Below are 12,190 nucleotides of genomic sequence, written 5' to 3' on the forward strand. Positions count from 1 at the left end.
GAACGTTTAGACCCCCAAAAACAAAATAACCAATTCAAGCTTTATGACAAACAACTAGTGTGCGGAAAATGAACATAAGCTATAAACAGAATTGGAAATCAATCTAAGCCAATTATAAATCACATCCACAGCAGAAAATAAAAGGCAAAGATAAAGGGAAGAGAGATGCAAACACAAGGACAACACACGATGTGTTATCGAAGAGGAAACCGAAGCCCTCGGCGTAAAACCTCTCCGCTGCCCTCCAAGCGGTCAATAATCCACTAGAAAATGTAGTTGGGATACATGAACAGCAATAGACCCTCCAAGCCTAATCTACCCGATGTACCTAAGCCCTCCAAGCTTCTTGCTCCAACGAGGTTGCGCCGAACCTTTTTCTTTTCTAGCTTACCGGATTCCGCTACTAGACCGTAGCATCCTGATACCAATTGAAATTTCAAAAACGTGTATAAACACCCTTGAACGTTTAGACCCCCAAAAACAAAATAACCAATTAAAACTTTATGACAAACAACTAGTGTATGGAAAATGAACATAAGCTATAAACAGAATTGGAAATCAATCTAAGCCAATTATAAATCACATCCACAGCAGAAAATAAAAGGCAAAGATAAAGGGAAGAGAGATGCAAACACAAGGACAACACACGATGTGTTATCAAAGAGGAAACCGAAGCCCTCGGCGTAAAACCTCTCCGCCGCCCTCCAAGCGGTCAATAATCCACTAGAAAATGTAGTTGGGATACATGAACAGCAATAAACTCTCCAAGCCTAATCTACCCGATGTACCTAAGCCCTCCAAGCTTCTTGCTCCAACGAGGTTGCGCCGAACCTTTTTCTTTTCTAGCTTACCGGATTCCGCTACTAGACCGTAGCATCCTGATACCAATTGAAATTTCAAAAACGTGTATAAACACCCTTGAACGTTTAGACCCCCAAAAACAAAATAACCAATTAAAACTTTATGACAAACAACTAGTGTACGGAAAATGAACATAAGCTATAAACAGAATTGGAAATCAATCTAAGCCAATTATAAATCACATCCACAGCAGAAAATAAAAGGCAAAGATAAAGGGAAGAGAGATGCAAACACAAGGACAACACACGATGTGTTATCAAAGAGGAAACCGAAGCCCTCGGCGTAAAACCTCTCCGCCGCCCTCCAAGCGGTCAATAATCCACTAGAAAATGTAGTTGGGATACATGAACAGCAATAAACCCTCCAAGCCTAATCTACCCGATGTACCTAAGCCCTCCAAGCTTCTTGCTCCAACGAGATTGCGCCGAACCTTTTTCTTTTCTAGCTTACCGGATTCCGCTACTAGACCGTAGCATCCGCCATCCTTGGCATCTTCCAATGCCTCCCAAAGCTCCAAAGACACTCAACACTCTAAATGAGTGTGGGTAGTGTTTGGATATAAATCTCCTCTCAATAGGTATGACAATGAGAGAAGGAATGAGAAGAGACTACAAAGATTTCTCTCTAAGAATGAGTAGCTCTCTTTAATTGGGTGGGTGTTTTGAAGAAACCTCTCTTAGGGTTTTTCTTTCTGAATAGCCACCCATATTTTGTGGGAATGAGGGGTATTTATACTGGTGTGAGAATGGAATGCGAAGAGTCAGTTTTTCCAAAAACAGGACTGGCTGGCGACTTGACCTCGCGACTTAACTGAGTCGCGAGTTCAAGTCGCGAGCTAACTTAATGGCCAGTCTAGATTTTTGTCGTGTAGTGCTCCAGGTGGCGTGACTGTTCAGCTCCCCTGCATGCTCTGCACGTGAGCAACTTTTGGCGGCTTGCAAGCCGCGAGCCACCCGCGAGTCCTAGCCGTGAGTCTCTGCTTCACTGCACTGTCTTGAGCATTTCTTCACACTCTCTCACACACTACCCTTACATGATTCCCACCTAAATACAAGGTTTCTAAGTGCTATATTACAAGCAAATTTGTCATGGAATAAAGCCAACACATGGTTGATTAAATTCAACCTTACAGTTTTTCCTAGTCTACTGTTTTTGTGTATAGGACAAGGAATCAGGAGGGTCATGAGTGGCCCTTGTCGTTTCTTCATGCTCTGTATGATTGCTTTCTTCTTCCTTAATCCTTTGTGTTACCCAAAAGCTTGGAATGACTTCTAATCTAAGATTGAAATGACTCTAGATTACAAGTCATATCTAGTGGGCTAAGCAACAAGATGAACCCAAAAGGATTAAAGGAGTTATCAATACCTGGTAAAGTTATACGTTTAACCAAAAAATATTATTATGGGTTTGGTTGAAATACTGTTCTCAAAAATAAAAATAACAAACCTCAACTTAAACAATTCCAAATTTAGGACTTTAGATTAGGCCAAATTGTGAAATGACCCCTGAAATTTTTTGATTAATTACAAATAGACTCTCTATGTTATCAGGTTTGTATTATTGACTCATAATATTGTTGACTACATTGATCATGTGGACTACACATGACCACTATGTAATAATAAAAAAAATTATTTTTATTAAATCTTACTAAAAAAAATTGTTTTATATGTTTTGTCAGTTCCTCTATCCTTAGAATATCTAACTCTCTCTCTCTCTCTCAAAATAATTTAGTCATTAAGGGTTGGATCCCTTACTCCTTCTCTAACCGAGTGTAGTCATTCAATACATTCATTTGATTACAACCAACAACATCCATAATGAAGACATTACCTAAATGTAGAACAAATACAAATCTAGCATATTCAAAACAAAAAAATTTACACATGAAATTGGGAGAAAAAGACTAAAAAATTGTAGTTTGAATGTTGAATATTCAGATTCTTTTTTTTCTTTTCTTTTTTTTTTTTTTCTTTTTTTGGAGAGAGAGAGAGGAATTTAGAGGCTCAACATTTGGATTCACTTATGCACAAAAAAATGGGAATCCGTGTATGTATAAATTGTTTCATGCAACCCCAAATGTTTAATTTCTCTGGCTATTAGTATTAAATTTGCAATCATCTCTTCCAAATAAGGCGATGCCAAGAGAAAATATACCCTATTGTGGTATTAAAGAATCCACTCACGTATCAAGTCACCATAGTTTTATAATTGATTTTAGAAGCTCGCGAGGGTGTGGGTCGATTCGTCAAGGAAGCAAACAAATTCCACTCTTGCTGGATTGCCTTCGTTCAATCTCCCATAACACACCCTAGCCTCGCTTACCTGAAACTTATGATTTGCTAGCGACTACAAGGGTTTACTCAGACTTTCGTAAGTGGTCACATGCAAGGTTTTCAAACCTGGACCGTTCATTGAACCGTTAAAGGGAGAGGTTTAAGGTTTTTAAGGTCGAACCGAGGTCGAACCGTGATGACGTCATAATTAATTAAATAATTAATTAAAGCCTAAATATAGATATTAAATTTATAAAACTAGCAAAATTGACAATATATCTATATATGTGAGGGAAATTTAATAATTTTCAAGTATATATTTAATAATTAAATAAGAAAGTTAATAAAATAAAATAATAACCATGAAAACATTAAAATATATGATTAATTTTTGAAGTAAAGTTGAATATCTTTGAAGGATTTTAATTATAATTTTTTTTTTTTTATTCCTTATAAGAGATGGATAATTTAATTAAGTAGAATAAAATTGTAAAAAAAAAAAAATTGCTAAGGGGTTGGACCGCACAGTTCTCACCGGTTTGTACGGTCCAACCTCGGTTTTAGCGGTTCACGGAATTAACAAAAAATCCAGTTCTTTATGCTTAAAAAACCGGTTTTCATCCCGGTTTCCGATTTTCACGATTCGACCTCCCGGTCCGGTTCGGTTCTGAGAACTATGGTCATATGGCTACACGTGAACTATAAACTCAAGACTTATACTAAATACTATAACAATAATAACACAATGGTCCACTTAACTTAATTAAATTTAAATTTTAACCATGGTTATGTCCTTTATCACCAAACTTCCAACTTCAACTACAACTTGGTCCTCACAATTAACAAAACCAAACAATTCATTTTCTCCTCACAATTCAATTATAAATAATAAATATAATAATTTATAACATAAAGACCCAAGATGCTTACTTGTCTTAATGATTACTGATACAATTTCTGGCGTAGGGGGGCTTGGCTTTGAGTCCCCATGCTTGAACCGTCTCAATCCGGTTTGGTAATGAATCAAATTGTATTGAACCAAACTACTTCTACAACAACATTAATAGTCATCAATAGCATCTTCTCAAGCACTAATGAAAATAAGTTTATCCACAACCAGAAAGGACGGTATATGATTATGTTCACTCTATCCATACTCCGAACATTTTAAAGTATACAACTTTACATACGGGGCCAAAGGGGGCCACCACCTAATTATAATACTATCTAAATTTTTTATTTTAAAAAAATTGTTATGTACACGACATTTTTATACCATTTTGATAATAAATTTTAAATGACAAATTATTACTAGTTCTAATTTAAAATTACCATTTATATTACTTTTTTATCCACCACTTAAATTCTAAATAGCAGAATTTAGGTTACTAATATAAAAGTTATGTCATTTTATAATAGTATTCTGGTTATGTAATGTATTATAAACTTGTTTAAAAAATTCTATATATTACTTTCGTGTTCATGCGTTCTAATAAGTATTACCATTTCCTCAAAAAAAAAATAGCAGGATTTATTATGAATGTTTTGTAAAAATATTGTGTACGTAACGCATTTATAAAAAAATACAAATACAATAATTATCTGGACAAAAACAATGTTGTGAAGGTGTAGTATTTATTTTTACAATTATCTCATAAAATAAAAGAAATAAAGGAGACAAAAAGGGGTTCAAATTTTTTCTCTTCCTCGTTAACAAAAAAATTTATTTTTTACAATTATCTCATACTTGTCTCCTTCGTCTTCAAAAAAAACAACACCAGCTGATTTGCATTTGGGCTGATAGGTGGGTCGTTAAAATCTTTTTAGTTTCTCTCCTTTGTCTCTCACTCTCTCTTATTAACTTCTTCTTCTTTCCTTAAGTTTTTTACCCATGAGTCTATTTTAACTACACCCCATAACTATTCCCCATGTGTGTGACGTGACTCCTCTTCGATTCCTTTTTTAAAAAAAAAAAAAAGAAGATCCTTTTTTGTTTTGTTTAATTGTACATATTCTATAATATAACATATAAATCGCCTGCTATATCATATAAGTGTATACCCATGAGTCTATGTATACAAAAAATTTCACAAAAAATTTGACATCTCCCTAAGTGGCAAACTATTAATGGTCGGTAATAAAATAATAATAAGAATCAGTAAGAGTTTACCAAATTAGTGTTATGAGAAAAACGGTGAAATCTCCATGAACAAATCTTCATTAAAATTTTTTCAAAAGTTCAATCTCCAGAATAAATCTTCAAGGAAAAATCTCCACGAACAAATCTTCAAAAGGAAAAATCTCCATTTTTCAAAGGAAAATCTCCAAAACCATATTCCAAAGGAAAAATCTCCATGAACAAATCTTCTTAAAAAAATTTCAAAAATCCAATGGAAAAATCTCCAGAATAAATCTTCAAGGAAAAATCTGCAATGAATAAATCTTCATTAAAAATTTTCAAATCATCAAAGGAAAAATCTCCAAAACCATTTTTCAAGGAAAAATCTCCTATGAACAAATCTTCATTAAAGTTTTTTGAAATTACAATGGAAAAATCTCCAGAATGAATCTTCAAGGAAAAATCTCCATGAATAAATCTTTTCTAAATTTTTTTTTCAAATGTTTATAGGATAAATCTTCAAGATAACTCTTCAAAAAAAAATCTCAATTTTTCAAGGAAAAATCTCCAATGAATAAATCTTCATAGGAAAAATCTCCAATGAACAAATCTTCATTAAAAATTTTGAAAACTTCAATGGAAAAATCTCCAGAGTCAAAGCTTCAAAGGATAAATCTCTTGAGCATAGCTTCAAATGAAAGATCTTCAAAACAAATGGCAGATTGCGATCTCCTTCCATATTCTTCAGTGGTTGCAACAGCAAGTTAGCTATCCACACTCAGCATTCATCAAAACATTCAATATGTTCCAAACTAGGGGCATTGGCTTGGTATGTCCAATTTCTTTCAATGAATAACTTTGTTACTAATTGAAAATATTTATTTTGCAAGAACTAGGGTAAAGGAACATTGGCACAAATATCACCTTCCACAAATCCATGGGACCTCTGGGAAACACGTCCAAACTTCAAACCATCAGACCTCGAGGAAGCATGTCCAAAATTCAAATCCTTCAGACCTCTGGGAAGCACGTCCAAAATTCAATTTCAATGGACCTCTGGGAAGCACGTCCAAACTTCAAACCATCGGACCTCTGGGAAGCACGTCCAAAATCCAATTCCATCGAACCTTTGGGAAGCACATCCAAACTTCAAACCATCGGACCTCTGGGAAGCACGTCCAAAATCCAATTCCATCGGACCTCTGGTAAGCACATCCAAATTCAAATCCATCAGACCTTTGGGAAGCACATCCAAACTTTAAACCATCAGACCTCTAGGAAGCACGTCCAAATTTAAATCCATCTGACCTCTGGGCAGCACGTCCAAAATCCAATTCCATCAGACCTTTGGGAAGCACGTCCAAATTCAAATCCATCGGACCTCTGGGAAGCATGTCCAAACTTCAAACCATTGGACCTCTGGAAAGCACGTCCAAAATCCAATTCCATCGGACCTCTGGGAAGCATGTCCAAATTCAAATCCATCGGACCTCTAGGAAGCACATCCAAACTTCAAATCCTTGGACCCCTGGGAAGCACGTCCAAAATTCAATTTCAATGGACCTCTGGGAAGCACGTCCGAAATTCCAATCCTTGGACCTTTGGGAAGTACGTCCAAACTTCAAATCCATCAGACCTCTAGGAAGCACGTCCAAAATTCAAATCCTTGGACCTCTAAAAGCACGTCCAAAATTCAAGATCGTTGGTCCTCTGGAAAGCATAACTGAAATCCTCATTTTCGTGACCACTAGTAAGCATGTCTTGTACTCATATTTTTTTTTTTTTTTTTTAAAAAATTGCATGTATGAACTACGTTTGGACCAGATCCTCTCACCAAGAGGTACGTAGGAAATCTCCCTTGAGATTCGGTCCACATTTTGATCCACAACATGACCATCTGCATTTTTATCTACATGCAACATTCATTTACCATGGTTAAATATTGATTGCAAAGTTATGTGTCTCTTTCATACATTGAAATTCGCTTTTCAAGCTCTGCCAATGAGGGGCATTCTGTTGACATCCCATTTTGCAATCCGCATTTAACCTCACATGGAGGATAAAAGGGTAATTTCACCTTGAAAATATGCATCTTGATTCTGTTCATTAGATTCTTAATTTCATTTTACCAAAATGATCTTGATGTTGTAACGATCAAATTGACTGGTCATAAGCCCTAATCGGACGACCAGATTGAAAGTTATCATCAAATGAAGTTTTAATGGTTGAGATGCACTATCACAAATTGAGTCCGACTATATGTGATTATGAACAATTGATTTCAATTGGTTATAAGTATAATCAATTTGAGATTGATCATGTGTCATAATTTGATTGGTTAGGAATACATTTTATGATAAGGTTGCACACACCTAATTAACTAGATAGTTAAACATTAATCATTCAATGAGTAATTTGTACAATTATCCTTTAATTAGAGTAAATTTGGAACTAATTAAGTCTGAAATGGGAGTGATTGGAGCCTATTAGTGTTAATTGGAAACTAATTTGGAACATATTAATGCTAATTGTGTTGAAATTGTTTTCTAACAAATGACCTCTACTCACCATTTCGTTGATATCTCTCAGACTATTTTGAATTTATGAATGAGGTTAATTTTTCTAGAATCTAGACATCTAGAGCTTTAATTTGAGCATAAGAACGAGACAATTCCAATCATAATTGAGTCAAATATGATTTTTCGAAATTGGCTCTATAGGCTATTACAGCGCTACGGGAAAACCAAATTTTGGCTTACCCCTCACTCTCACCAATCTTTCTATTTAATGCACCAGATTTCCCTAAAGGCCAAAATGAGGTCTAGGTTCATGATTCTTTGACAATCTTCATTAAATGGCCTTCCATTCATATTTCCTTAACCACTACTATATAAACCCTCCCTCTCCTTCATTCCAAGACACAAAAAAACCCCTCTCTTCCCCTCTCTTGAGTTCTAGTGAAGTTGAGTAGTCTTATCATATCTTGGTCTTCCTGAGACTCAAGGTTTTGAATGAAACTCACTCTTCCTCTCCTAACTCTTCTTTTCCTCCACCCTTAGAACCTCTACCAAGATTCTCCTCCACCACCATATGGATCTTGTATGAAGGTATAATCACTTTCCCTAACTTGTTTTTTGTGTTGCCATGATGAAAATTTAGGATTAAAGCATGATAGTAACTATTTAAATTCTCTTGAATATTTTTGAATGTTTTTATGTATTCTTCACATGTTCTTGGTTGTTCATCACATGTTCATGCATAACACTAGTTTTGATCTTTAATCCACATCAAAAAAACATGAAAAAGATGTTTGTTTAATAATTCTTTTAAATTCTTGATTCTAGGATATCACCATCCATACGCATTCACTAGAGTTTATTTTTCAATCCAAATGTCATACTTAATAAATTGAATTAGGATGTATCACATGCATACACATTAAATTCAACATGCAAATTGATTGATAACATATTGGATGGTGTGATATGAATGTTGGCCATCATAATCTAGAAGACTAGTTTCACCAGGCAAGGTGGGTGCCTAACACTTTCCTACCTTGTAACATAACCTCCGAGTTTAGATCAAGGGTTAGTAGATCAAATGCTTATCCATGTAATTTTTGATTTTTAGATTATAACTAGGAAACAAAGCCATGTACTTTATCTTAGATTGTATCTAGGACCAAAGCCATGTAATTTTCCTATGATCAATGTAAATTCAATTATAAATTAATAAAATGAGGAAATTTTCAATTTTGGTTTTCTTATTTATTCTAATAATTAAATAAGTGGTGACTCCATTGTAAAACTCTTAATCTAAGGGGGAAAACATAAGCAGTTGAACCTCCATTTTTAGAGGCAATAACACGACTCTACCCATTCACGTGGGTTTGGCCCAACATCCTATAAAACGAGCCAGGGGTGCTGTCTCTCACACATGTGGGCCAAGATGTACAGCTGGTTGGCCCAAACAGAAAATTGCAATGCTGACCGCATCTCAATAAAGGGATGTACCTGAAAATAAACTCCATCTGAAAGTGAATTAATTTGAAGGGAAGGGAAACCAAATTTATCATCAAATAGGAATTGGGTTTCATCAAAAAGAACGTAATGGGAGATGTAGACACGATTTGAGGGAAGATGCAAACATTTATAACCTTTGTGAAGAAAACTATAACCAAGAAAAATACATTGAGTGGAGCGTGGTTGAAGTTTGTGAGTATTATAGGGTCTCAAATTAGGCTAACAAGCATAACCAAACATACGTAAGAAATTATAATCAGGAACCTGGTTAAAAAGTTTTCAAAATGAGATAAATTTTTTTGAGTAGAGGTTGGAAGTCTATTAATAAGATAGCAAGCCATTTGACAAGCATCATCCCAATATTGAAATGGAATTTTTGCATGATATAGTAAAGCTAGACCTGTTTCCACAACATGACGATGTTTACAATCCACAACACCATTTTGTTTGTGTGTGTGTGAGGGCAAGAAACACGATGAGTAATGCCACAATTTTGCAAAAAATTGTTGAGAGAGCAATATTCACCACCCGAATCAGATTTAACCATTTTAATTTTTAGATTAAAATACCGCTCAACATATTTTTTTCCATTTAATAAAAATAGAGAGATCATCACTTTTATTCATCATGGGATAGAGCCAAGTATAGTGATTGTATTCATCCACAAAAGAAACATGATATTTAGAACCAGATTTAGAACAAATAGGAGAGGGGCCCCATACATCAGTAAAAATTAATTCCAAAGGAAAATTAATTTGAGTACGGGATAAAGCAGAAGGAAGTTGTTTACTCTTGGAACTAAAACATGCAGAACAGGGGTTAACAGTTTTATTTGAACTAAAAGGCAAGCTAAATCTAGAAAGAACATGATGAACAACACGAAAGGTAGGATGTCTCAAGCATGAATGCCATTGATTTGGGGAAGTACATTCACCAACAAAGGCAAATGACAACGAAGGAATTTTATTGAAAGCAGAGGGAAACAAGTACAACCCATCTTTACTCAGCCCGCACAGCAAAACCTTCTCTATTGTTCGATCCTTCACAATGAAATAATTTGGGTGAAACTCAATGGATGTATTAGTATCATTGGTAAATTTATGAACAAAGATCAAAATTTTGGTGATATGAGGAACATGTAAAACGTCATGTAAAAGAAAAGAGGAAGTAGCAGTAGATAATTTTGTAGAACCAATATGTTTTACATTCAAACCAAGACCGTTACCAATTCGAATTTGATCAGAACCATGATACTCGTCTACCCTCACATTCAAGTTTGCAAGATTAGCTGTGAGATGGTGTGTAGCTCCATAATTTGGGTACCAATTGAGATCAAATGCAGATTAAGGAGTAGTGAGCAGGGCATGCATGTTGGAGGAGTCTATGGAGTTAGAGTTATCATACCGATGATGGCAGTTAAGGGCTGAATGACCTGCCTTATTGCATACCTAGTAGATTGGACGACTTGTGGAGGAAGAAGGTGCATTGCCACATCCACGCCCCCTGCCACGATTATTTTTTTGGCTGGAAGAGGATGTTCCAAGGCCAGAGGAGGAGTTGTTCTTGCCACCATGACCTCCACGTGCATTCCCTTGACCTGCAAAATTTGCTCCAACAATGGCGAGATCAACGGTAGGTTGCTGTTGTTTGAGACAAATCTCATGAGCTAGTAAGTTCCCATACAATTCTTCAATGGAGAAAGGATCAACCCTTGTAGTCACTGATGTGACAAATGAATCATAGTCCAATCCAAGACCAGCTAGAAGAAAAGAGATAAGTTCGAAATTGTTAAGGGGCTAATCTATGGCAACAAGAGTGTTAACCAGTGTAGTGAACTGGTGGAAATAATCAGCAATAGATGAATTGTCTTTCATCAAAATGGCGAGTTGATAGTAGATTTGCATTGTTCTAGCCCTAGATTGGGAGGTGAACATGCATTCTAATGCTTGCAAGACATCCCGAAAGGTGGTACATTTTGGCTACCCTTTTTTTTTTCCTGAAACTAAGTACTTCATCTTCTTACTAGGTCTAAACTCAAAGCCACTTTTTTTCTCCTTTAACAATATCTAAACTCAAAGCCATTGTTTCTCCTTCAGCTTCATCTTTGAGCCACTGCTTCTCTATCGTTGAAATTTCCTTGGTGTGAAGAAGCATTAAGATAGCTGCAACTTGATTCTCCTTATACTAAAAGATGGAGAGAAGTCTTTTTTAAATATATATGAGATGAGTTCAAATTATACATGGTGTAACTCTTTAGGATTACATCTTTTCTAAACCATTGGATTTAAGTAAATCCAATGGTTAAAAAAGAACACTCATTCATACTAAGATTAGGATCTCATTTATTATCCCTTATTTATGACATTCCATACTTATCTCTAAACCCAAAAAAAAGGTATATGCATCTCTCTCATACATATTTATGTAATCTTTTATCTTTAGAATGGATTGGCGAAATATGAAACATAACATGGTAGAATAGAAGTTGAAGTAGCACCAGAGGAGAAGATTTTTTTTTTTTTTTTTTTTTTTTTTTGAGAAAGAGAGGAGAAGTAATTTGGGTAGAGAAATTTCGCTCATATTCATATTAAAAAATTTGATTTTTTTTATAGATAAATTTCCCTCTCCAAACACCATTGAGGTGGTCTTCAACGAGGAGCAAGATTGAATAAGTAGAGTAAATGGACTTTGGCCTAGAGACGGAATAACAAAGAGATGAAATTGAAAGTCAATCACTTTGCTTGCTCGGAGTACAGCTGATTTGATTCTTTTCATTCATTCATTCCTTTTTTTTTTCCTCTTAATAAAGATTTTAGCAATTTAATAATTGAAAATTTGAAATGAAAAATTGGATGGTGTTTGCTCTTAGTTTTTGCTCACTAATATTTATTCTTGTTGATAGTTTTTTAGAC

General features: G+C 35.1%; 1 non-coding gene across 1 annotated transcript; it reads right to left on the minus strand.

The window, feature by feature from the left end:
- Positions 1 to 10,935: 10,935 nt before the first annotated feature.
- LOC126698020 (small nucleolar RNA Z247) lies at positions 10,936 to 11,074 on the minus strand. Its single transcript, XR_007646381.1, has one exon. It is a non-coding gene; the product is annotated as a small nucleolar RNA Z247 (small nucleolar RNA).
- Between the last annotated feature and the right edge of the window lie 1,116 nt (positions 11,075 to 12,190).

The sequence above is a fragment of the Quercus robur genome, chromosome 8 (genome assembly GCF_932294415.1).
Source record: "Quercus robur chromosome 8, dhQueRobu3.1, whole genome shotgun sequence".
Classification (NCBI taxonomy): Eukaryota; Viridiplantae; Streptophyta; class Magnoliopsida; order Fagales; family Fagaceae; genus Quercus; species Quercus robur.